The following is a 27,333-nucleotide window of genomic DNA, read 5'->3' as shown; positions in this document are numbered from 1 at the left end:
GACTTTTCCCGTGTGTGGGCGTCTTGGCGGAGAATCCGTGCGCTCATCTCAAAGGCTGGCCGCGTGCAAGGCAGTCTGGAGCCGTTCCATTTTTCTTTCTTTGTATTGTGCAAGTAAACATGGCTGCTGTTAAGTAAAATCAGATAAGAAAGAGAAGCCTGGAGAAGACAGTTGAAATTACCTTTAATCCTATCGCCTGCTGGATGGATATGCTTTTCGGAAACGTGATCCCTTCCGTTTTTTAAATTGTAACTGGAGCTAGAGTGTTTTGGTTTTGGTTTTCCAAATCACGGCAGATGAGTGAATAGAGAACATCAGCTCTACCCACACGGAGGCCGCGTGTTCAGGTCTCCTGAGGCTGCTTCACTTAGAGGGGAACCTGCTGCCTTTACCACGGGTGTGTGCTCTTTGACCCATCCGTGGTCTTCCGCAAACCTTAAACCGTTTTAATGGCAGCGGTATGAAAGAGGAGGTCAGTTGATGATGCATTATTCTTTCCCCAAAGCCTCGGCCCCTCACAACCTGTAAATTCTGCATAAGTGCGTAATGTGGGGAGCTCGGGACCGGAGTTCGGAAGGAAGTCCAGTCACCGAAGGGCACTTAAGTCATTTACTTTATCTCCCGGGGCTCCTGACTCCTGTGCTCTTTCGTAGCTGTCTGAAATAAATCAAAGAGGTTTAGGATTCCCTTTCCTGAGCTCGCATTGACCTTTGCTGGCTGGCGTCCCTCCCTTTGCAGTGGGAGGGCAATTCTCCTCCTCCTCGAGGCCCAGACTTGGGCTCTGGATTTCCAGCGTTCCCTTGGGCCACGCTGTGTCTGCCAAACAGAGCCAGCACCTGCTGGAGGAGTAGGAAGAAGCCCCGTGAATGCGAGTGTCTCCAGAGGTAACGACCAAGTTCCTTCTCTCCTGTTAAACCTTCTTCAAAAGCAGCCGACTAGCTTTCTCACCTCCAGTTTCGTCCTGTATTTCCAGCTGTCTGATAGCAGCTTCCGTCCCCGCCGTTCGGCTAACACCAGAAGGCTGGACTCTAGAAGTTCTCCAAAGGCTTTCTAAAAATGTTTGCCAAATCCACCCCCGTCAACACACACACACCGTGACACATCCCCTTCCTCGACGCCGCTCGTTAATCGCGGCTGTTTCCACATCTGAAACCCTAAACCATACCTCCATTTTGAGCCCCGGCCAGCCAGTATCCGTTTCTTAGTGGACCTGGGGAGGTCGTTTTGGGCAAGGCTGACGCTTCACTGGCTGCGTCCACTCTCTGGTTACATGGAGAGACCCGTGCCCTCTGGAATCCACCCTGGTGAATGGTGCCACATCCCACCCACGACTCAAGCCGGGTGGACCTGTTGCCCCTCCCCAGTCCCTCCCGCCAACCCTCGGGCTCTCCCTCACTCACCTCTCACCATCCTCACCTTAGCTCAGAGCCTGCCATGTCTTCTTTAAAAATCACTTGTCACAATTGCTGCACGTAACACACAAGGGAATAGCGTAAAACTCAAATACGCAGCATACCAAAAATGTGGCCGCCTCGTGACAGGCACGTAACCAGGACTGCGGTCAGGGGGAAGAACGTTCCAGCACTGCGGAAGCCCCTGAGTTGTCCCTCTGGGGTAGCACACCCTGCGTCCTCCCAGGGGCGACCACCGCGCCGCTGTCCGGGGGCTCCCTCCCTCCCTCCCTCTGCTCTCCAGTTCCGCCGCCGACATCGGCATCTCGGAGCAGCGGACTTGCTGCTCGCCGTCGGGGAGCAGTGTGCGTCCCTCTACGCCTTCGTTCTCGTTTTATTTCCCTTTGTGGCTTCCCAGGAGGCTGGGGTTCATCCGTGCCGTGGGTCCTACTTAGGGCTGTGTCGTGTTCTGTGACATGAATATAGCGTGGTTTTTTCACGGTTCACGTGGTGGGCACTGGGGGCCCTGGTTTTGAGCGGATCAGAGTGACGCCGGTGCAGACGCACTGGTGTGTGGGACCGGGGGTTCCGGGATACGTTCTGTGGGGTGGGGTGGGGTGGGCACCAGTCCCCATCAGCCGGCCCGCTGTTATCTGGAGCGGAGGTGACGTGGACTCGGAGAGACCTTGGCCACAGCTGGTTAATTCCCCACTCTTCCCAGATGACTCCCTTCCTTCTGCCTCACACCAGGGGAATGCCCGAGGAGCAGACCTGATGACACCCCTCTTCTACTCACATCTTTTCTACGCGCCCCTTGGCCTCCGACACCATCTAGATTCTGTAGCAACGGCGTGCGTGCAGGGCCTGTTGTGGGCAGAACCCCTGGCCCCCTCTCCAGGCTCGGATTCTGCCCTCTGGCCACCTCCACCCTCTTGACCCGCCCGGACGTGCTTCCGCTACCGAGACAGCAGGTGGTCCTCGAGGTTGGGCCCTTTACACAACGTTTCAGATAAATCAGACCTCGGGGAAGCCTTTCCCTCAGCCTACCCCAGTGTTCTGAAATCACTCTGGTTGGAAGTGTCTGTTGCCCTTTTATTTATTTACATTTGTCTTCTTGTACAAAGAGCTTGTACAGATCAAATACAGTGAAGATGGAGACTTACGAGTAGTTAAAATCAGCGTAAAGCAAGTGTCACTAGCCTGAGTGATCAAGAAGGGACCACCGGCCACGAGAAACACACGCGTCCATGTGATCCCTCCAGGTGGGTCCCAGGAGAGAATCAGGGACCACAAGGCAGGCGAGGGTCTTCACTACAGAGCGAGGGTGGGGCCACGTGTCTCGTGTCCCTGTTCCCAGTGCCGGGACCTCCTTGGGATAGTAGGAGCAGGCGGCCGTTGGAGTGGACACTCAAGGTGACGGTCAGCTGCCTTTGGGACCTGCAGGCTTACCCGTGTCCTACGGAATGAAAGAGGCACCTGTGAGTCGCTTGGCAGGACGAGTGTCGTCTTTGAGCTGTACTGGCTAACTCGGCTGTCCGCAGGGATGATCCGTCAGCAGAAATGAGTCAGAGTGATGAGGGCAGGAGGGACTCGGAACTAGGAGGCCTCGGGAGACCAGGCTGGCCCCTGCCCAGTGGGAGATGGGGAGCACGAGGTTGCTGATTCCCACGGCTCTCCGAAAGGGGGACTCATGCTTGGATAATTTAGATGTGAGACTTTTTTTCTCGTTTTCAAAAGTTCGCAACTAATTCTATAATTCTTATATTTCCCAAACATTGTATAGATCTCAGCGGGTGTGCGAAGCCGACCTCCACGGCGTGCTTCCGGAGCTGACCGGCACGAAAGCAACGAAGAGCCTCCTTCACACCAATGACCACGACAGGGGCGGGGGGCCCCAACGTAGCTTGGGGCTAAAATGGAGAACAGGACCCGAACAGAGGATTCGAACGTACAGCCCTTCCCCCAACCTCCGTCCTGGGAGCGGGGAGGAGCTGGAGATTGAGTTCATCACCAACGGCCAGTGACTTCATCTCTCATGCCTGCATATGCAATCCCCATAGAAACCCCCAAATGATGGGGTCCTGAGGCTCCTGGGTCAGTGAACTCTTAGAAGTGCTGGGAAGCACCCGGAGAAAGTGGGGAACCTCCACGTTGCTTCCCCCACACCCTCCCCTACGCATCTCTTCACCTGGCTGGTAGGTAACCTATTTTCCTGAGTTCTGTGAGCTGCTCTAGAAAACTGCCAGACCCCAAACGAGGGCAGCTGTGGAAACGCGTGTCGTTGTAGCCAAATCGGACAGAAGAGGGGGTATCCTGAGCACCCAGGACGGTGACTGGCATCTCGCAAGACTGAGCCCTTACACTCGGGGGTTCAGAGTTATGCTAACTCTGGGCAGTTAGTGTTAGAATTGAACTGAATTGTAGGACACCCACTTGGCGCCTGCAGAGTTGGAGAAATGGTTGTTGGTGTGAAAAGAATCCCCATATTTGGTGTCCGATGTGTTGTGAGTGTACACAGGCCATTGGTGTATTGGAACGCGCCTACGCATGATTTTTCTTGTGGCCCAGAGAGGACCAGAGGGCAGCAAATGATTTACTTTGAAGCCAACATGGCGTCATCCACGAGGCTCATTCATGACCGTTGCCTGAGAGGCTGCCGCACGCACGGGACACGGATTCCGCACTCACCTGCCGGACCTTCACCCCTGCTTTCAGATCACCTGCTCCGGCTGTTCGCATCCCCGGGACCGACACCACGTATCTAGACATTATCGTCCCTTTCAACGTGATGTGGGAGATCGGGGAGTGTTTACCTCTGGCCAATAGGAGAACGTTTTAGTCTGACTTGTCTTGGGAAAATGCACGGAGGAGGAGGATGTCAATATGCCTTTTATTATGGAGCCTGAGGTGCTAAACTCTTATTATAAATCAACACTTGCCCATTTTCCAAAGTCTTCTTGGCCGTGTTATGCTCGAGAAGAGTGTGAAGTTTTCTCGGAACACGCACCGTTTACTCAGAAAACCAGCGGACTGTCATCTCCTCGGCTCATCGACGTTTTGCTTTTTGGTGAAATCGCTGTGACTCTTCCGTCCTCAGACTCCGGGAAAGTAAAGGTTGTGGGGAGGAGGAGGAGCCTCACTGAACGGCTCCTTGAAAACACAGAGCGCAGTGCGCCGGGAGGGTGCGGGAGACGGACCCGGTCTCTCAGAGCGCGGAGGAAAGCGCTGGGTGAGAGACGCGCTCGTGCTCACCGAGGGGCCAGGGTTCCTCTGGAGCCCATCGCAGCGGGGGCCTTCGCTTCCCTTGCCCTGGGCACCCCCGGCAGGAGCCGAGCCTCCACCCGCCTGCCCGCACTCCCGAGCTTTCTCCGCGGGCTGCGTCCTGGGGAGGAGCCTTAGGGCTGAAGGCATCCCTCGCCCATCATGCCTCTCCCCTGTTTGCGTTCGAGGTTGAGAGGGGTCTAAGGAGCCCACGTGTGAGCACCCTTCACCCCCAGAGCCCTGAAAAGTACTGGGGTGACCTATGCACGTCCTCTTTGTTTTCCACACCATCTGCTGGGCTCTGTACCCCTGAATTCTCCTCCGATCTTTGCTCTCCCTTTCAGACCCTCGTCAGCCGCTCACCACCCCCCCCCCCGGGCACAGTACGCTGACTGCAGACAACTCGAGAAGATGCTCTGTTTCCTCGTGGCCACATCCTTTCAGACCAGGAAGTAGAGGTGATTCTTGGTGATTCCTGCACCTTCTTCCTGCTCCTTCCAGACGTTCCCTCTCCCTCTTCCCTCCCCCAGACCCCCGGAGTCCGAAGGATGCTCCCAGCTGCCTCTGCCACCCTCTACATCGCTCCCGCCACGGCGGCCCCAGTCACGGCAGACGCGCAACTCGGCCACAGCTGTGTGCCCTCCCCGTTCCTTCCAGTCCCCATCCACGGTGCGGCCACCAGCCTCCTGGGTGACCAGATGGCCCCACGTCACGGCTTCTCTGGGAGAGCCTCAGTGGAGACCTGCTGCCCTAGAGCAACGAGGGTTGGCCCCTCTTCCATTCTCAGCAGCGCCCTGGTTTGGACGGTGGATTCTGCAGGTCACCTTCCGGACGGCCAGGGCCTCCCTTTCCCGTGACTCGTTCTTCCTCCTTCTCCCCCCGCGCCGGCCGCCGCGCCTCCCTCCCGTCCTGGACCGCACGCTCGCCAGCGCGTGGAAGCTCGACTCTGAGCATCCCGGACTTGGGCACCGATCCCTCTGCTTCTAGGTGCAAAGCGATTTAAACTGCACTGAGACCTTCCCTTCAGCGACTCGGTGACCGCCCCTCCTCCGTCCAGGGTTCTGCTCAGCACCCACTCCCTTGACGCCCTCTCTCTCGTCGCAGTTATCTGTCAGACCTGAAGCTGTTTTGACCCGAGTCTCTGTCCTCTTCTGTGTCCTGTATTCAAACAGATCTTGCCTGGGACACCGCTCACCGGACTGACCGTTTGGTTCTAAACCATGACTGCAGACCCCATATGGACACTAACCCCACGAACCCATCCTGTGCGGTTTCTTTCTCAGAAGTGTGCTGAGCACTAACGCGAGGGCAGATCAGTAGGCTTCCCAGATCCACAACAGAAAGAAGACAGACCAGAAGAAAAACATAATCAGAGCCGCAGGGACCTACAGACCTGCAGACCCACGCAACGGAGACCCAGCGCTCATCTTACTAGAGCCCTGAAAGGAGAGGAAAGCTGGCAAGAGAGAGGCCATTCCAAGAAATAATGACACGAACACCTCAAATTTGGCAAAAAACACAAATCTACAGACTCAAGAAGCCGAATTGATCTCAGGAGAAACATGGAGAAATTTATACCGAGACACAGCATCATTAAGCTTCTGAAATCTAAACACAAAGAAAAACACTTTTAAAGCAGAGGTACAGGACAGGTCACCTCTAGGGTGACCCCAGCTCATGGGACAGTGGGTTTCCCATCAGAGACCACGGGACCAAGAGGAAGTCCCGTGGAGGCTGAGGGGAAACAGCATGACCGTCGAGTGTGGAGTCTGAATCCAGACTGAGGACTGAGGGGGGAGTAAAGACGTTTTCCTACGGGGGGGGGGGTGGTGGGAACAATTTGTGTCCACAAGACCTACTCCTGAGCTTGCTAAAACAGTTCCTCCAGAGGAAGGGTGGCACCGGGGGGAGGGCCCCTGGAGGATCCGGAACCAGCAAGCTAAGTGGGCGAACAGAAATGTGGGTGCACACACGAGACTCTGCTTTCCTGCCCGAGTTTTCCAAGTCCCATGTGACAAGGGACACATGGCAACGCCATCAGATGCCCAAGACAAAGGTCACCAGAAAGGGACAGGTGGAAGGAGCCCCGCGGACATGGCCGGGGGGAGGGCGTAAGGAGACCCACCCCGGTGACTCCCGGCTCCACGCCACGCGGCCACCTCGTTTCTCATCCCTCCTTAATCGCAGCATCACCTCCCAGCCGAGCTCCCGTCGTCGCCTCACACGGCTCCACCGAAGCCGGTCTTCTCAAGGTCATTTGCAATTGTGGCCGGAGGAGACAACACCTGACACTTGCCCGAAGTGGCTGGTGTCATCAGAGGCATCTTCCCATCAGCTGTCCCCGACATCGGACTGTTCGGAATATCTGAGTCCCTCCTCGCTGCCCGCGGCGCGCTGACAACGGAGCTATGACAGCTCTACATCTGAAAGCACAGAAGCTCCCAACGTCTCAGACCGTGGCTGGCACGTCACCATCCGTAACTGAAGTAGCCGAAACTCTTGGAATTCAAGCCGGCTCATGTCTGCCGAGGGCTCGGCTTGGAGAGGGCCCTAGAATCTGCCGGGGCTGTGACAGATGACAGACATGCCCTTTCTGATCCCAAAGAGCCCAGACAACCGAGCTCTCCCTGAACGCGGGCTGAGCGCTCCCGAGAGCCAAGCTTTGTCTTGCTTCCACTCCTCGGCATCTGATGCTACAGCAAACACGGGCAGTCCTCGACACAGGGGGCAATTTGAATTTAAAAAAGAAGTGTCTTCTTACGTTGACAGCACTTTGAACTGAACTTGGAGTGTTTCGAGTTCAGTTTCAATTTGTCAAGATGCGTATCTGAGTGCAGGATTACCTCTACGGGGAGGAAAGTTATCCAAAGCCCAGGAGTCTTGTGTTTTTCTAAGCACTCGTTTTTTGAGAAGCTGGAGGTGGGGGGGAAGGGCATGGATGTCCAGAAGTACGTGTACAAAATGTGTGTGTGTGTGTGTGTGTGTGTGTGTGTGCATGCATGTATCGATGGCGTGCGTCTGCTGTGCATGTGTGCAAGCGTGTGCACTGTGTGTCTGTGTGACATGCACATGGTGTGTGCTTGCACAGCGGTGTGTGTGTGCGGCGGCAGGTTCGGGGTGCTCTTTCTCACTAGGTCCACAGATAGGGCATAGGCGGTGGTGTGCCCCTCCGCACCAGTAAGCCTCCTCGTGCTCCCAACACAGACCATGCCTGCCTGCTCTCTCCTTCCCAGGACGCCCGCCATCCCAGGGGAGATGACAAGCAGAAAGGAAGCTCGCTAGTGTGCACCATCATCAGCCTGCGGGGAAAGATGGGGCCCCGCCGGAGCCGATGGCGAGGAGAGCGGCCAGACACCCCTGCCAATCCCAGCCACACACCGTCCCTCCCCTGCCACGTTTCTCAGCCGCCAGACACAGCTTTGATCACGTCCCCGCCGGCTCCAGAATGCCCCGTGCTCCCCACCCTCTGCAGAATGAGGGCAAACTTCCCTAGGAGCTTGCTGAGTGAGGTCCCTGCAGCCACATGCCACAGACCCGGCAGCAGAAGGAGCAGGTCATCGTCTCCCACCTCCGCGGCTGCAAGTTCAAGATCAAGACGTCCACAGGGTTGGTTCCCTCTGCGCCCACGAGGGGGGCTCTGCTCTGGGGACTCTGCTCTGGCCTGTCTCCCGGCTTCTGGTGGTTTGACGGCAACTGGGGCGTGCTGCGGCTTGTAGAAGCTGAGCCGGTTCTCTGCCTTCAACATCACCTGGGCTGCTGCGGGTCTGTCTGTGTCTGTGGCCAATAAGAAGGTTATTATAAGGACAAGAGTCACGTTGCAAGAGGACCCACCTGAAGGTCCTCATCTTGACTACATTGGCAAAAACACTATTTCCAAATGAGGTCACATTCCGAGACACTGGGGGCGAGGACCTCAACAGATCTTTTTGGGGGGGACCCAATTCAGCCCATAACGCTCCCCGAATTGTTCGGCCCACATTACTCACCACCTTCTCCGACCCTTATTTCCCGTCTTGGATTCCAAACTTCTCTTCTCTCTCCCATCAAGGCTGTCCCAGTCAGGACGCGCCCGCGAGACTCGGGGTTCCTCCCGTCTGTGTAGACCTAGCTAAGTGAGGTTCATGCGGTTTTCCTGGAGATCTACATGAGATTACTGGAGTCCCTTTTCAGATACGCCACAGATAAGCCGCTGCTCGTAGACTTCCTTGCAGGTCTTTGATCCTCCAGGACCACACCTGGACAGGAGGGGCCTTGGCTCTGTGTGAGCTGTCAGTGGGCCGAGGGAACAGGACTGCCAGGAGACTGCGTTACCTTCCGACTGTTATTCCTGCCCCAAACAATCCTCCCCCAGCTCCCGACTCACACCCTGCATCACTCTCCAAGAGTGGGCGTCAGCACCGAGCACTGGAGGGTGGACCGTGCATGGACGCGTGGGCCGCATAGCCGCGCACACGCCTGGGAGGCCCTTGGGGTGCCAGACGGGCCAATCATTGAGAAAGGAGAGCTATGACCCCACGCCGGGGCTGGGGGTCAGATCTTCCCATGTTGAGATCTCTAAGGGCAGAGAGAATTCTAAATTCCGTCCGCCTTTCCAAGTCACTATGGAAGTATGTCATCAGGGCAGAGGAACAGAATGTCCCCATCTTGCAGTTTGTAAGCTGGATTCCTGACTTGAAAACCCTGAGCCCTATCACACACCACGTCTGCTGTACTTCTGCAGGCCGGCAGCTCCCTCCCAGGCTGTGCTCACCGCAGTCCGAGGCCCGTGCTTTCTGGGACGAGCGCACCGAGCTGGTCCTTCTGGAACCTCGAGCATTCGGTCTAGACCCTCCCGGAGTCTCAATACCATCCTTCTTCTGCTCTCCCGCGCTGTACACAATGACGTGTTTCCACGGGACTATACAGTCATCCCAACAAAACAAGGTCAAGTGAACCAGCAATTGGGGCAAGGATGATGGGTCCCCAAAGCACATTTTCGGGCCAAACCATCTGCCAAGGAAGAGGAAAGACGGTTTCAGGTGCAGCAGCTGGTGGGCCAAGTCCGCAGGGATCTCTCCACGACGAGGCTCCAATGTCCCCGTATGCACGTACTCGCGCTTGGCTGGGAGTGGGTGTCCGTGGCCCCATGTGAGGCTCTCGGCCGCCTGAAGGTCTGGTAGCAGGAGATGCCTCGCATGGCCCCAGTGGCAATTTCCACACTTGGGTGAGCGGAAGAGAGGACGGCCCCACCGGCTGGGACGGCACCAGCCTGAGTCTCTCTGGGAATCTGAGAAGGTAGACGAGCTGTCTGACGGTCAGTGCGGAGGGCACACACTGAAGAAAGTCACTTGGTCGAATGGACACCTGATTCTTCCTTTCTGCACGTGGGCAGAGGTGGGGGCTTTTCCTTCTCCACTCCCTCCTGCCCTGTCCCCTGGGGGGGACGGTCAACCCTCCTGGGAACTCACACCACCGTCTGATGCATCCTCTGCCTGCAGGCTGCCCCTAACACCCTCCTGCCCCCTCAGAGACCTAATGGACGAGTCCCTGATTCTCCCTGTGGAGCATCTTTCAGACCTAAATTCACTTCGTTTCCCAGAAAGTCCCCTGGGCAAAAGCATCCTTTTTCAAGCTTGCTTTCTCTTCAAAGTGTCTTCCCGGTGCTTCCGTAAAAACTCCTCTCTTTTTCTCCCTCCAGTCTCTATATGATTCTGAATATCACTCCTAGCCTGGCTTAAACGGACCAGTACACGCCTTCCAAGGGCGATGGCAACGGAAAGCATCTTGGTTTGCATATTTGGTGCAAGACGTGTCTTGATCTCATTCTCCATGGCTGGCTCTGGGCTGGCTCACGAACACCTTCATTTGATTGGAGAGAACGCAGAGTCCCGGGGATGCTTGAGACAAGGGGCCCGTCCGTCCCCACAGCCAGTGGCTAAGCGAATGCTCTGATTCTTTTTTTATAATACCACCCCCCTTTTCTATGGAGCCTTGAAATAAAAGTAGAAGTCAGTTGATGGAGAACTGTCAGTCACTGAGTCAAGAGGTTTTACTTGGAGGCAAATAGACTTCCAGGTGTCTGAGAAATTGTATGCAAAAAGTTGAGGGTAGGTCCACATACTAATCATTAAGTCACTGTATGTGCCAAAGATGATAATCTGCCCATTCAGTGCCCACCTGCTTTTCTTCCTTAGCCACAGAACTTTATTTTATGGGAATAACAATGAAACCAGCTATAAAACCCAAACTTCTCAGCTTCCGTTGCAAATAGGTGTTACCGTGCCTGAATTCGGGTCACTTAGTAAAGCAGCGTATGTTGGGTGGGGCTTTCAAGAAAGCACCTTGAAAGACAGAAGGGCTGGCACACTCTGCGTTGCCCTTTCACCTTAATCTTCCTACCTGGAAAGCAGACATGATGGCTGTGCTCCAGCAGTCATCTTGGACCGGGAGGTAGCCTTGAAGTTGAAAACTACGTACCAAGGATGGTGAAATGGAACTTTAGCAGGAGCCCGGCCCTGCCTTTGTTGGTCCGGTTTGTGCAAGATAAAAAACAATCCTCCTCTCCAAGCTGCTGTCATATGAGTTCTATTTTATGCAGTCGATTCTAATGCTAGCAGACACATTCCACCACACTCAAGTACAGGAAATGTCACATTATTTTTCTAAGTCAATGAAAAATGAAATTCAAATCCCACAAAGCTGACTAGTAAGAATTTTGATCTCAGCCTGGTGTAGAAAACCCTCGTGCGTATCTCTGGGCTTCCTGGTATGCCCAGAAAACGTGGTGAAGTCTGCTAATATTTGGGTTATCAGGATGGTTGCTAAGATGCCCATCCAGAGGGAGGGAAAAATTACCCCGGAGTTTCCGGGCCTGGTGTGGGCCCTGCGGTCTGGGGTCAGCACCCATGGGTGCTCGAGCAGCCATACCCGTCTGCCCCGTCAGCTCCTAGAGGATTCTCTGGGCTCCAGCAGTTATGTTCACCACCCTCCGCCCCCGCCCCTGGCCAGCCTTCTTCCTCCAAGCTCACCCCTTTCCTCCCCTTCCTGGGGGATCCCACATTGTCATCCCTGGGGCAACAGCTCTTAAACCATAAACCGGCCACTTCCTGAGGGCAGGCAAGCCTGGGGAAGGAGATGCCCACCCTAGGAAGGGGCTTCTTACCCTGTCCTGCTCACTTGCATGGGAGCGCGTCCTGGGAGAGTCCCACCAGCTTCCCTGAATCCACAGACAAGGAGCGTAGAGCGCGTGGGCTAGGCTTGAACACCCTTGATGAAGCCCGTTCTTGTATCTGCAGAATAGGGAACGGTTGTTAAGGGTTAAGAGCTTGGAAGCTTCGGGGCGCCTGGGTGGCTCAGTGGGTTAAAGCCTCTGCCTTCGGCTCAGGTCGTGATCCCAGGGTCCTGGGATCGAGCCCCACATCGGGCTCTCTGCTCAGCGGGGAGCCTGCTTCCTCCTCTCTCTCTCTGCCTGCCTCTCTGCCTACTTGTGATCTCTGTCAAATAAATAAATAAATAAATCTTTAAAAAAAAAAAAAAAGAGCTTGGAAGCTTCAAAGACAAAACAAGGGCAGAACGGAAGGCAGAGTAGAAAACCAACGCGGTTGAAAATGGAAGGACTCTGATCTTAGCGCGGGAGACAGGAGGGGATGGGTCCACAGCGGGGGGCATCCCAGCATGACCTGGGATGGTGACAGTCAGAATGCGTGCCACCGTGCCAGCCACTGTTTGCCTCTCACAATACGTGACACTACTGGATATTCTACACAGTTAGAGAAAGAAGCAGGCGTGGCAAATGCACAGGTGTATGAACCCTTGCAATCTGACGTCAGGAATAAAGCCGAGTTTGGTGTGAGTGATGCTCGTACAACACCAGTCCTTACAGAAATCCAGCCCTGGCCCCCCGTTGGACCACGAGAAAGATGCTTCATTCCCCCAGTGTTTGAAACCACTGCCGGCTGGGGCTCCAGCCGTCCCGTTTCTCATCATTCTAAGGCAATCGGCAATTGCTCTTCTGCAAACTCTGCCTTGGTTTCCCATCTGCAAAATGGCCCAGCGTGGCGCCCTGCGGAAGCATCAGGCTTTGTCGTCGCCGTGCTTAAAGTCGTGGTGATGTCTTGGGGCCTGGGTGTGGGCGCTCCCGGAGGTCACGTGCCGACCGGGGGCGGGTGCTGGGGTTCAGGCCTGTTCGGGTTTGCAGCACGCGATGACTGTGTCGCGACAGCTTGTGTTGTCGGATTCGAGCTGGGTTTTGGGCTTTCGCCGTCTGATTCGTGTGCCCGTCTGACGCGCTCGCCTGGCTAGAGGCTAGACCAAGTCTGAGGCCCAACAGACTTAATGCACTTTTTCCTCCCAGGCAAATCCACCCAGAGCCCTCGTTCTCTCTCATCAGCACCTGTGGTCCCACCGAAGGACGGCCCAAGCTCGTCTGTCCTCCCGTACGCTGCTTCACCTTCTGCTTCTCCCCTGGCGGCGACGTTTCCTTACAAAAAAGAGAGTTAGTCCAGGGAAAAAGCTTGCTCACACGGAACACCAGGAGGTCGCAAGACAAGTCCCTGGATGAGCCAGGAAATCATTTTAAACTTGTGCTTTTGGGCGAGGGAGAAACGTACTCAGAGAGAAGAGACTTGATCTGCACCCACTAGCCTGAGGTCTCAGACTCAGGTTCAAGGGCGGCCAGAGGGCCGCGAGGAGGCGGGAGCTGCTGGGAGGGTCGCCTCCCCCGACTGCACGCAGACCCCCTCCCAGTGCCGCGTGCTGACGGCCTGGTGTGCAGGCGCCACTCGAGGGTGTGCTACCCGCTGTGGAGGAGCTGCTCCGGGCTCACACCTGCCCCTGGGGGATTCCACGCTGGGTGCCTCCCGCCGCAGACGCACGGGGGGGTGCAGGCTTTCCTGGGGGCGCAGGGCACTCGTTTCCCTCGTGGAAGGGTGTGACTGGAGCTCAGTGCTCTCGGTGATCCTGGGAGGGGCCCCCCGGGGACCAAGCGTGCGCACCGTGTCGGGCCGCGGGACGAGGGCGAGGAAGGTAAAAGGCGGCACGGAGAGCTGGAGGTGGGACTGGAGGTCGCTGGCTCTTGGGCGGAGGCTATGGGTGCCCGTCTTGCGGCTCCCGACTCGGGTCTGAGATTCTCCCATGCAGGGTGCTCCAGGTCGGAATAACTCCAGTAGAGTGTTCCGGAGGGTTCCGCAGCAGGTAACCTGCTCAGCGCCCGCCCCCCCCACCCCACCCCCCAGCAGGCAGGTGCCGACGGAGCCTGAACTGCGGGCTTCTGGGGAAACTGACTGCGGCACCTGCCGGCGTCCACCGTGCACACGTGCCCGTCCCGGCCGAGCCGCGCTGGCAGTGCCGGGTCATTCCCCGAGGGGTCGGGGCTCCTGCGGTGCTGGGTCAGCACCTGCCCGGGAGCCGGCCGAGGGGAAACATGCTGAAATAGCTGGGGAGCCAGCAGGGTAAGCAGTGCCCTGGTTTGGATGTAATTTATTTAATTGTTCCTTAACATCATTTAATTTTTAATAATAGCTGAGCTTGCCAGCCGGCTCATAAAACCCTGACAATTTAACGAGATGGCTCTCGTCTTCCTTCCCACCCTCTCCTCCCTGCTCCTGACTCCCCTGGACCCCCGGGGCCGCCCTACACCACAGCACACCACCTTTGCCCCCCCCCCCAGAATGGCCTGTCTCTCCACACCCCGCTGGGGGGACAGGGACAGGGCCCTGCATTGCCATGGCCCAAAGCTGCCCCATCTGAGACGTGTGCTCCCAAATCGTGTTTTATAAATGCCTCCCCTGCTCAAGTCTGCAAGGAGGAGGGGTGTTTGCCCGTCAGCTCCGATTAACCTGCTGTGGGCTGGAGGCCCCGGGGATCCCAGGGTGAAGGGAATCCCGGCCACGGCTTGCGGGCAGAGGGCAGGCTAGGTCTTCATCCCTCGGGCTCGGCTGGGGGAGGGGCAAGGGCGAGGCAGGAGACACCCAGATCGGCAGGACCAAGAATTGCACAGAATCTGAGAACACGAGATGTTTTATCACATCAACAAAAGCAAGGTACTCTGAGCACTTACTCTGTGCTGGACACAGGGCCATCACGTCACCGGGCCATCACAGCCCTGGACAGCCACCAAAAAGGCCACCAGTTTCCCGGGGCTCCAGGCAATGCCCTCAACGTAGGAAATCTCAGGCACACAAAGGTCAGTGAGGGAGGCGGGAACTCACTGACGGGGGCCCCATTCCAGAACTCCTGACTCGGAGCGCTGGGGGAGGGGCCGGGCCTCGGCCCTGTAACCTCAGAGGGCTGTTTGCTCTCCCGCTGGGGAGCCGTAGAGCCCTTGACCACGCTGCAAACCGGGTTTATTCCGACACACGCTGTCTGCCTCTGGCTTCCGAGGGCCCAGGCCGTGGGGATGGTGCCCAGCCCTGTCCGAGCCGGAAAAGGAAAAAGCCGAAAAAGCACCTGCGGCTGCCCCTGGGCCTCATGCAGCCCTCTCTGGGGCCGGCTCTCTGCATGGTAGTCTCGCTCAGCCGCGTGTTTGTGGGAACCCTGATGAAGCCAGTGTGTCCTTGAACCCGTCCCCGGGAGAAAGGAACCGGGTCTGGCGCACCCAGAGTGAGCTGTGGGAGCCGCTCGGAGCGGACCCGGCGCGCACAACAGAAAACGGTCAACCGTGGATCACGCCACTTGTTTTGTTCCCGGAGTGAAGGGAACAGAACGTGCAGGAGGACGACGGACCGGCAGGGGCGGCTCTGTCATTTCCGACAAAAACAAACTGTTTCTGAAACAGTCGAATGCTCCAGGATTGTGATTTCCAGGGACTACTTTGCCATGTGTCCGTTTGTCAAAGCCCTTGCGTTCTGGGTGGAGAGCGCGGCCTGCGGTCCCGGGCTGGGGGCCTAGCTGGGAGGGGAGAAGGCTCATTTCCAAGGTGTGGTGTATCTGCCCTTTGCAGAAGGCAGGAGGGCGACTGTGGCACCCGGCGGGCGGGCCCAGGTCCCGAGGGCTGCAACTGCCTCTCGTTGGGTGCCTCGTGCCCAGGGAGGGTGACAGGCCTCCCTCCAAGCCCATCCCTCCCTTCCGTCAGTCACTGCTTCCGAGTGGCATGCTTGGCTGGGGTCCCCGCACAGGGGGAGGGCCGGCTGGGGTCCCGTGGGTCCGGAGTGACCCTGGGCAGGGGGCAGCCTCACTTCACCTTTCCCTGCAGGTCCCACCTTTCCCACCTAGGTGTTCATCAGGGTGGGCTCCCCGGACGGCTGACGGACACGGTGCAGCTTCGGCCTCTGGCTTGTCCCGTGTTGTTCCCAACAGCGAGTCCCAGCCCTCCCACACCGGCTTTCAGATGCTGGTCACAAGTCCCAGGGGCCAGCAGATTTCTGACTGGCAACTCTCAAGTCCCGGCTCCCAAGACCCTGACCTGGGGCCACGCGTGCATCTTGCAGGGGACCTCACAGACATGCACGGCAGAGCCAGACAAGGCCCAGCTGAATTCCGTTGTGGGGGGATGTCCACGGTGACAGTGCTACGGAGACCACTAGGGGAGGGGTGGCCGGGAATGGCAGCCGGGTGGGGCCCCGGGAGGGAGGGGTGTGAGGTAGGGGGTCCCTGGGTGCCCAGGGGGTTTTGTCCCAGGTCCCGGTTGGTGGCTACAAGCCTGTTTCCCAAGGCAGGACTTTGCTAAGTTCCCTGCTCGAGTTATGGGGCTTTCTGCCCTCACGGCGTATGTAACAATAAGCAGTTAAATACCGCACTCGTATGTGTTTCTGAGCGAATGCACACACCACACACACCGTGCTGTCTCCTTTTCATCTGCGCTGGCGAAGCCTCGCTGCGGGGACCCGCTGGGGTAACCGGTTTGGCCGGTGGCTTCGGGCCCTGCCGGGCAGTACCATGCTGCCGCCTTGGCATCGGGGCCCTGTTAGGCCCGTTGGGCTCTGCCCAGGCTAGAGCTGGTCCCAGTTCCCCAGGAGGAAACCAGGGCGGGCTTCTCAGAAGGGGAATCAACTCAGGGTTGCCGTGGGCCTCCCTGCGCGTGGGGTTCCCGAGTGTGACCCTGTCACAGCTTCTGACCTAGTGAGTCTGAGTGTGGACTGCCCCGCCTGAAGGCAGGTCCAAAGTCTAGAAAGTTCCCCGGGAGCAGGCTGGGGCTGGCACAGTGGCTCCTGGCTCCTGGCCCAGGGTCTGGGCCATCCCGGGCAGGGGCCTGCAGGGTGCTCCTCCCTCCCGAGAAGGAGCTCACGTGTCTGCAGCCACGTCTCAGCAGAGGGCTGTGGGGTCGAGGAAGCCCCCGCGCCTTCCTGTCGGCAGCAACGTTCTCAGAAGCCAGCTTTCGCTTTCTAGGCCTGGTGGCGGCACGGGTCTGGGAGCCGAGAAGACATTCCCGCCCCCTGCCAAGGGAGTGACAACGCCTGAGAAGGGCCAGGAGTCACCGGAAACTCCGAGGGAGGGTCAGCTCAGGAAATGGTGTTATGTCCCCAAGGGAGGACGCTGCGAACACCCCACGTGGGGGGACCCCAGCCCAACCCTCATGGCAAAGGCACAGGGAGCTGTCCCACCCGTGGGACAGCAGCAGGGACTCTGGTCTGCCTCCAGCCACGTGTCCGCTTGGACGGAGTTTTCCCTCGTCCTGCCTGTCCCCGCCAGCGGGGCTGACCTCCGTGTTCTTGCGAGGGATCGTGCCCGTTGCTGGACTTCTGTGTGGAAGGCAAAGTGAACCCCGGCTTTGTTGCCGTCATATGCCACAGTACTGGCAAGTTCATTTCTTTGTATCTTTTTTTTTTTTTTTTTTTTGGCAGGTTTATCTCACCTGTGATCCTGACTGGGAATCATTTTCTGCTCTTTCCTCCTTGTTGGGGCCAGGTTTTTGTTTGGCTGGGTTTGGGGTTTGAAAGCAAGAGAAGGGGACCGGTTTGCAGGGAGGGCCTCCCGTTCGCTGGGCTCTCCGGGCGCTGGTGCCCACCTTCTCCCCGGTGCCCGCTTCACGTCACACAGCAGCCGTGAGGGTTCTTATCTTTGGCAGAACAAAGTGATTTCGGACGTGATGTTTGTATCAGGGTCTTGCAGGCGGTGAGAGCTCCCCCCGAGCCTCGTGGCGGTGTTCCGGCTGGGGAGAGCTCCGGACTGTTGGGACTTGAAGCACTTTGCACAGAAGAACAAAAAGCAGGCAGATTCCTACGTGAGGATTCAGAGAATTGTCGGGGAATGCAGACCACATTCTGGTCAGCGCTTTGTCCCCTCGAGTGTTCTCTCGTGTCCTTCAACCCTACACCCCTGTGTTACACCTTCGGTCAATATTTGAAGGCCTGTTTAGGTAAACATTAGGAACTCTCAGGACTCTTTGCAGCAGGAAACCTGACCCCCACAAAATGTGTCACGATCAACAGGCTCTGGCCAGAATAACACACCAGCTTCCTGGAACAGGCGTGCTCAGAACCGCCAGAGAAGTCCAAGAAACGTCAGCCCGACCCCCTGCCTCCTTGGACGCACAGCCCGACCTTCGAAGATCAAACAAACACACCAGCAAGCCTCCGGCTGCTCAGAGCTCCCCGGGACCAGCACAGGTGGGCTCCCCCCTGCCGTGCTGGCGCGGGAGCCCGGCGTCCTGGCGGGTGAACCGCCGGTTTCACCTGAGTCTAGCTTTGCCAAAAGAAACACAAACAGCAGCTTGCAAATGCAACAGAAGATCTCCTTTCCTTACCTGGAATTAAAGACATGCAGGGACGAGGGAACAACTTAATTAAAAAGACAGGCGCTCTCGTGTTCCGATTCCTGAGTACTAGTAACAATAATAACAACAGGAGCTGGAAGAAAGGGCAGACTGTCGTGCCCCCTGCTGCAGGGGACGCAGCTGTGACAGTGCGGAGACCAACGGAGTGGGCTGCCGTCCGGAGGGTCCCAGACCGCAGCGCAAAGCCTCTGACATGAGGGCTGTGGTCTGATGTTAGCTGAGACCCGGGGGGCTGCTGCCGGGCTCATGGTTCCCAGGGTGGGGCTCACGAGTCTCTGGGACCCCAGGGCCGCTCTGGGTTTTCTGTGTCTCCATGCAAAACAGGGGAGACCCCGATTCCTTTTGCTTGCATCCTTCACGGAGTTTCATGGTCAAGGGTCTTTGCAGCACCGCCCTGGATCTGCTCGCAAGGTGCACGGAAGAGGCTCCAGGATTCCGCAGTACAAGAAACTCTTTAGTCAAACATGGCCATTAGGAAAAGAATCTCCTCAAAATTCCAACAATGATGCAAAAGGAAAGAAATACTGAGTCTGGATGCTGAGACAAGCTGAAAGTCTGGGCATCACAGGTGATGTCGATGCAACACCAGCCCCCACGCCTGCGCCCCTCGCCGCCTGCCTTTGGCGGCGTCGGCACGCTCCTCCCTGGAGGGGACTGTGCTCCCTGCTGAAACACTCAGCTGCTCCCCCCCAGGGGGCACTCCTCTGCGCTGGTTGTAGATGCCCGAGCAGAGTGGGCGGTGGCCTTGCGGCCCGGGATGGGGATGTGGTCCAGAGACTGAAACCGAATGTGCTTGCGCATATGATGAACATCGTTACCATAGAAACCCCGTGGAAAGACAATCTAGAGCCCGGCTGACCCAGGCAAATGAAGCTTTTCCTCTTACTGCTTGCGGTGGTCCTGCTAAATTGCAGTGTTTTTTTTTTTTTTTTTTTTTTCTGTCCGGCCGGCAGGAGCTGTAACAACGCTCATTCACCACCCTGTCCCCCTGCGTCAGAAGGACAAGGACCCCTGTGTCTGTCAAGACGAGCCGTCTGCCCAGCAACCCCACAGCTGCCGTCCCACCGCACCTGCCTGCTGGTGACAGGTGTGCTGTTTTGAGACCCAAACCCCAGAACCTGGATTTACAGGGGGGCCGGCTGCTTAATTTGGGGTTGGTCCTTTTTCCTCAGCGGCGCGGTGCCCTCTGGAGAGATTGGGGCATTTGAAACCTTATCCGCGCCCAGAAGAACACGGTCAGCATTTGCCTTTGCTGTGGGCCTCAAGGGCCGGACTGAAGGATAAGCAAAGGATAAGCAAAGGCCCACATGTGAGCTTCTGGCATTTCAAGAACGTGGGAGCCAAGAATCCAAGCGCCGGGTGTGCTGGCCGGTAAGGCGTGTAGAGCCCAGTTGGCAGACGGTGGAGAACAAGCGCATAGCGGTGGATAGAAGCTTTTGCTTTTTCTGCTCAACTTTGCATAACACAGGGCATTAGCTTAAAAATATCACCCGTGAACATTGCCATGCAAATGTACCTCCCAAGAAAATTACTGCTGGCAGTTTCTATTCTGGGAGAAACTTGTGATAAACAAAAACCTCCCTTGGGTCCTGCTTATAGTGGTATTTAAGTCAAGGGAGAATGTTTCCAGGGCGAAAAAGACAGCATTCTGCAAATGTTTCTAGCTCCTCAGAGCCCAGACTCTCCCACAAGGTGTTGAGTGTGTAGCCCAGGCTCCCCACGTCTGCTTCTTGGCAAAGTGTGATTCCCGCCGCTTAGAATACAATCGGCCCTTGAACAGTGTGGGTTCAAACTGGACCCATTTCCACACAAATTCTCTTTCTATAAATACAGGCTAATGCTATAAATGTGTTTTCTCTTCCTTGTGATTTGCTTAACACTTTTCTTTTTCACTTTGTTGCCAGGATATGGCATATAATACATAGAGCACATTAATTATGTGTTACTTGACTGTTATTGGTAAGGCATTAGGTCGCTCGTAGGCTCTTAGTAGTGACGTTTGGATGGAGTCAAAAGTTACAGGCAGGGGCACCTGAGGGGCTCAGCGGGTAGAGCCTCTGCCTTTGGCTTGGGTCATGATCTCAGGGCCCGGGATCGAGCCCCGCATCGGGCTCTCTGTTCGGCAGGGAGCCTGCTTCCCCCCTCCCCCTCTGCCTGCCTCTCTGCCTACTTGTGATCTCTCTCTCTCTGTCAAATAAATAAATAAAATCTTAAAAAAAAAAGAAGTCACATGCAGGCCAAAGCCATCTTGAGAAGACCAAAGCCGGAAGTATCACAATCCCAAACTTCAAGATACATTACAAAGCTATTATCATCTAAACAGTGCGCTGTTTACTGGCACAGAAACAATCGTATGGATCAAAGGAAGAGCATGGAGAGCCCAGAGATACTCTCTTGCTTATCCGGTCAATTAATCCATGACAAAGGAGACAAGAATATACAACGGGGAAAAGACAGCGTTTTCAATAAAGGATGCCCAGAAGCTGGGCCGATCTATGCCGAAGCCTAAACCGAGACTGCCTTCTTACACCACATACAAAAATAAACTCCAAATGCTTTCAGGATCTAAATGTGAGACTGAAACCATAAAAGTCTTCAAAGAAAACACAGTCAGTAATCTCTCGGACATGGGTTTCAGCATCGTGTGTACGGGTCTGGCTCCTGAGGCCAGGAAAACAAAAGCAGACGTAAACTATCAGGACCAGACAGAAATAAAAAAGCTTTTCGGATAGCCAAGAAAATCACCAGCAAGACGAAAGAGGAACTTACTGATAGGAGAAGATGATACATTCAATGATGGGTTAGTCCCCCAAATATATAAAGAACATATACCACTTACACAACCTAAAAAAACAAAAATTTTTAAAAAATTAAAAAAAAATATGCAGAGGACCCGAACGGACTTTTTTCCAAAGACGACATCCGGATGGACAAGAGACTCACGAAAAGATGCGCGACGTCACTCCTCCTTAGGGAAATGCAAATCAAAGCCACAACGAGGTCTCACCTCACACCCGTCAGAACGGCTCATATGGAAAACACGAGAAACACGTGCTGGCGAGGACGTGGAGGAAAGTGACCCTCTTGCCCTGCTGGGGGGAATGCAAGCCGGCGCAGCCGCTGGGAAAGCACCAGGGAGGCGCCTCAAAATGTTAGAGGTGGAAATACCTAATGGGATCTACTCACGCCGCTGCTGGGTGTTTGCTCAAAGAAAATGTAAACTTTAATTCAAAAAGACACCCCCCCCATGTGAACTGCAGCATTGTCTACAGTAGCCGAGATACGGAAACACCCCAGTGTCCATCGGTGTGTGCATATAGAAAGGGTTTATGCCAAGTGAGGTAAGTCAGAGAAAGACAAACAACACAGGATTTCACTCATAGGCGGCATCTAACAAACAAACCAGACTCTGAACTCGGGAGAACAAACTGGTGCCCGGGTGGGGCGGGGAGGACAGGGGGAGGGGATTAAGAGGTACAAACTCCCAGTTATAAAATAAACACGCCACAGAGATGAGAAGTCAACAAACAAACCAACAAACAGTCATTCGTGGGCTTTTGACTGTGGGGGCGGCCAGCGTCCTAACCCCCGCGTTGGTCAGGGGTTGGCAGCATGCGGTTTCCTCTCTGGAAAATGTAAAGAAATGCCACAAACTCACACAAACCTTGGAAAGGGATTAGGTAAAGAAGACGCCTGAGTGAGACGAAAGCTCCCAACCTGGAAATCCTGGCGGGACCAGTCTTGGTGAGCCAGCTCCTCTCTGGGCAGGTGGCGGGGGTCAGGGAGGGCCAGGAGAGGGGACGGCTGCTCGGCCGGGGGCCTCGCCGGCACACCGGGAGGCCACGGGCTGTCAGAGGAGCCCGCTTCTATCCTCCGGACTCAAAAACCTCAGACCTTGGCTCTTGCCTCAGAAGAGGTGCCTGATTTCCAGGGAACCGAGGAGAAACCTGCAGGGACCTTGAACGAGGTGACAGGGACCCGTCCGTGCCCCTCTAAGTTTCAGAGTTGCACAGGAATACGGGGTCGCCTCAGTGTCCTTGTACACTCTGTGGGAACGGCAGGAGGGGGCCTGTGAGACGGGAGGGGACAGGGCTGACTCCACCGGCCCCTCCCAGGCAGTGAGGGGCACGGCGGGAGTGCCCGGTGGGGCCAGGCCTGGTTACCAGCAGCCTGGTGGGGAGCCGGAGGGATCTTGGGCCACGGGACAGGAAGCTCCCCGAAGGCCCAGTCTGCTCTCCCTGCAGGGCTCCCCCACACAGAGGGGGCGTGACCCCGGCTGTCATGGGGATAAAAGACCCGGCCTACAGCCCCAGGCCAGGTGGAGGCCCGCAGAGCAGGTGCCCAGCTTCCCTGCGGCCATCTCTGTGTGTCTATCCTCGTGTCCAGGGCTCGACGCTGGGGCTCCTGCCGCGCGCTCCCCCCCACCCCCGCCTCTGTTCCATCTTCTGGAGTCCCCTTTCCGTTGATAGGGCTGTGTCCTTCCCCGGCTTGTTCTCACGGCACCCAACTCGGATCCCTGAGCCTTCCGGCTCACCCGCGGAACAGGCCAGGACTCCCCTGTACTTCACTCCGGTGCTCAAAACCCCGAGACGCTTCCCCTCCACAAGCCTGCGGCGCTGGCTCCCCGCTCCTGGACCTCAGAACCGGCTCCTCCTGCTCCCCCCACCCCCCAGAAGCAGCTTACCCGGAGACGGCAAGTGGCAGAGCCGAACTTGACTCTTTCCTTGAATGACCTCTTCTGGGAACGAGCCCTTCGTTGAAGACGATTTTTGAGCAATGTCGGAGATGTGCCAGCTGCTTGAAGAATAAAGCCCATTTCGTTCAAAGAACCGTGCAGATGCTCCCAAGCCAGGATGTGGGGGAGGGGTTTTCCTCGACAGTGGCCCATCTTGCCTCTTTGGGGTCGGCATCTGGACCTGCGGGATGGCCCCCGAGGCCCAGGTGTGTTTCGCTTCTGGAACCCTCTCTCCCCCAACGCGGCTGAGCTGGGAGTTTGGGGCTGCACCTCCGGCTTACAGCCAGACCTGGGAATGAATAATGCGATTGACTGATTCTCTGCCTATGAGGGGGCTCACGTCCATGGCTCGGCTCCCACCCCCAGCGACAGTGGTTCTAGTTCCTTCCGCTAGGACTGAAATGAGATTGTGCCCAGGGTGTGCTCAGCCTGGACCCCGGCCCTTCATGAGTATTTAGTACCTCTTAATAATATCAGATCTGACCGTGGTCTCATTTTGCCCTGCGTTCCGGAAAGGTTAGTCACAGTACTGACGGTTAGCAGGTTTTGATGATCTCTCTGACGAACACTGAAATTCCCAAACTAGGGGGCGCCCGGGGGGCTCAGTCGGTGAAGTGTCTTCCCGTCCATGGCGGCTGCGTCCTTCCCCAGGCTTCTGTTCTCACCGCACCCGACTCAAAATCCCCGAGCCTCTCAGCTCACCCGCGGAACACGTCAGATCGTCAGATCTCCCCCTACTTCAGTTCAGGTCATGATCTCAGGGTTCTGGGATCGAATTCCAAGGCAGACTCCCAGCTCCGTGAGGAGTCTGCTTCTCTCTCCGCCCCTCGCCTGCTCGTGCTTGCTTCCTCTCTCTCTCTTTCTGGCAAATAAACAAATAAATAAAATATTTTAATAAATAAATAAATTAATTATCTAACTAGAAAACAAAAGCTCCTATAAACACAAACTTCTAAATTCATCTCAGAAGCTCATTCTATGTTAAGATCCAATCACGGAGCAAATTCACACTTCCCTCCCCAGGTACCTGGAGGGGTGGTTCTCAGATTTTAGAATGAAGGGGGTGCACGCGGGGAGGGGGGCGCTCCATGTTCCCGGAAACCGGGTCTGGAACAAGTGTCTCATCTGATGCTCACTTAGATCCCGGCTTCGTCCCTTGCTCCGTCTCTGCGCCCTGCCCTTGGTTCCCGGGGGCCGGGTGGACCCAGCATTCGTATTTTATAGTCACTGGAAATGCTGTGTGTGCGCCGTCCTGACTCCCTCTCCACGGGCTGGCAGGGTCAGAGCCTTACACGCTGGGCTCACCCCCTGCCGCTGCCCCCACTGGAGGCAGAGGGTTCACAGGCTCTGATGCTGGGAACTTCGGGGAATCCAGAAGCTGTTTCCCCACCTTGGCTCTGATGATGTCACTCTGGAGCCAAGGGAGCAGGTGCATACTCTTCCCTCGAGTTCCCTGGGGGCTCGGGGTCCGGCTTTAGACTTAAGCCCTTTGGACCCTCCCCCTCTGTCTCTACCACTTGTGCCCAGCCAGATGGCATGATTCCAGCCATGGGGGTCCAGCAGTCTGGCTAGGGCAGAGAGTCCCGCAGGCCGCAGTGCTTTCTGGCCAGGGGCAATCCCTAGGGGCCAGTCACGCCTCCTTATAAATTCTTTCCTGCCTGGTACTAACATCACTTTGTTCAGAAATCTTTAATGACTCCCCGTAGCCATAGAGTTAAGTATTAATGTATTACAAACCCAGTAGGATATTCAAAACTGTAAGAGACCCCAGCCCTATAATCATTATCCTGTTCCCTTCCTGGTGGGTTTGATGCGCCCTTTCTTGATCATTTCCCACCCCTTCCTGGTCACTTTCAACCTGGGCGTGTGCAGGTGGGGCTTGAGCTCCTGTGTTTAGGACCTTGGCTTGGAGTCGTCGCCAGAGTAGTCAACTTTTTGGAGCGGTTGGTTTCCAGAGCACACTTCCTTCTTGCAACCTTGGGGCTCCCTTCACGCCAGCAGGGCCCCCAGGCTTTGATGATACCCTACAGATCTGACCCCAAGGTTTCAAGGATACCTCTGTGTCCATGGCAGGCCCCTGCGCTCTTTCCTCCATTGTCCACAGACGGCAGGAGGGTCCAGGCTCCTCATGCAGAAGGAATTGTTTAAGCAACACTCAGGGTCACTGGCATGCACATTTTTCTCACCTACCAGCATGAACCCAAGCACAGGCTGGACACGGGTTCTTTCCCAAGCAAATTCATCACAGAGGAACCAGCTTTTCCCTGGAGACAGGTTGTTTGGCTTGACATGGCCTCTTCCAGGGGCAGCCAGATGGGAAACGGATTTCGGGAAGCATCCTGTGGAGTGACAGCCCTTGGCTTCTTCCCTTGGGGCCTGTGCATGATCGAGGGGGGTCGAAAAGGGTAGGCTGGCGGTCAAGGGGACGTGGAGCTCTGGTACGTGGCCAGGCAAGCCGCCCAGAGATAGGCCCCACAAGATAGGCCTGAGCGTCCCCAGTCCCCGCACCAGAGCTGGAGCATCCCCAAGAGCATCAGGCTGGGCGTGAGTGGCACCTGTGGGCACCTGTGACCCTGCCTCCCAGAGGCTTGCCTCCCTCCTCCTCGAGAACAGTGGGCGCTGTGTGTCACCTCAGGAAACATAATTTTAAATTTTAAATGACCACTGTTCAAATTCCGCCCCCCTCCAACATAGTTTCTCTTCCAGCGTCCCAGCTTCCTCGTGTACCTGTTAACGTTCCCGAGGGCCTCAGGAGGACGGCGGCACTCACTGCCTCCCTGCCCGCATCCTCCCTCTCCCTCCCATCTCTCCTTCCGGGAACCTGAAAGAACACGTTTCTCTTTGGATCCGGTCTCCTCTCCAGCCCTGACTCATGCTAACCCTGAAGGGTGCATTGCCAAGGCTGGGTCTTGATGGAAACTAAAAAAAAGAAAGAAGGAGAAGAAAGAAAGAAAAGAAAGAAGGAAGGAAGGAAGGAAGGAAATCCTTGGCTTACAAACCAAGTGTTCTTCTGAAAATCCTTTTTTCTGGATGCCAGAGCATAAGACTGAATCATTCCTCCTTTTTGTAGCAAACTTGAGCATCCCCGAAGCCAGTGAGCACTTCTGGCAGAGGAAGGCTCGGTCGGTACAAACAGATGCAAAGAGGAAAAGAGCATTGACCATCCGTATAGCTTGGCAGGACTGTGCCCCTGCTTCCTTTTTCTTTCTTTTTTTTTTTAATACAAGGCCTCGGTCAGAAAAGAATTCAATCAGCCCTTCTCATTCTCCCTCCCACGTCCTGCAGCCATCTCTTGGATCGTCCGTAAATTCAATCTTGAACCTGAGCGGCCGGCGCAAGGCGAGCCTCTTGAAGGAAGAGGGAACGGTTCACGCTGATGGGATCCTGGCCTTCCAGCCCCGGCTGCTGGTCGAGCTGCTCAGCGGAAGCACAGGGCCGGCTTCTGTCCGTCTGTCCTCGCCCTCCGCAGCGTCCCTGGGGGGCAGCGTGGGTCTGCAGTGTGGGCACCATGTCCTGACACGACCACTTGCAGAGGAAGAAAGGGACATTCTCTCTCAGCACCGTCTCCTCAAGCGTGGGGGTCTGTGGCAGTCACTGGGGTGCCCCACCCAGACCCTTCCTTCCAAGGGGGGGCCTCACGTTTCTGCTGCCGGGAGCGTTGACAGGTGGTGTCTCACCGCCGGGCCCCTCCCTGGGGATTGTGTTTGTCCGAGGGGGCTGCCTTGTGCCCTCCTCGGTTTGGAGCCCTGGGACATCCCATAAGCGGTGTCGGGTCCCAGCTCCTCCTGAGACAGGCCAGCGCCTCTGTGGCAACATGTGCGTTTCCACTCCCCACCCTGCCCCATCCTGTTTCCCTCTCTCCTGGGCCAACCGTGCTCTCGGGGGCGCTCCCCGGTCGATCTCCCACGCAAAACCTCTGCTTCAGAATCTTCCTCCCGCGGAACTCACTCCGAAAGAACTCACACTGGGATGGTCCTCGAAGCCGACTTACAGTGCTGCTTTGGACATGGGCCACCGGCTGGCCGGCTGGCCACGGGGACCTGCCGCGCGTACCAGCCCTTGCCAAGCTGTAGCAGAGTCGTTGAAAGTGTGACCAGCAGCAGAGTGGACTGGAAGTTCCAGGGAAGAGAATGAAAAGAACACATGCCTGCTGCGGATCCATGTCTCCTCCCCCGGGCCACGGACCACCAACGAGGGTCAAGCCCAGTGGAACGCGGCTGGGGACGTAGTGAGCTCCGGGCAGGGAAGACACCTCG

This window comes from Martes martes (assembly GCF_963455335.1).
Source record: "Martes martes genome assembly, chromosome: 12".
NCBI lineage: Eukaryota > Metazoa > Chordata > Mammalia > Carnivora > Mustelidae > Martes > Martes martes.
The sequence above is the reverse complement of the archived record's forward strand: the minus strand, read 5'-3'. Positions refer to the sequence as shown.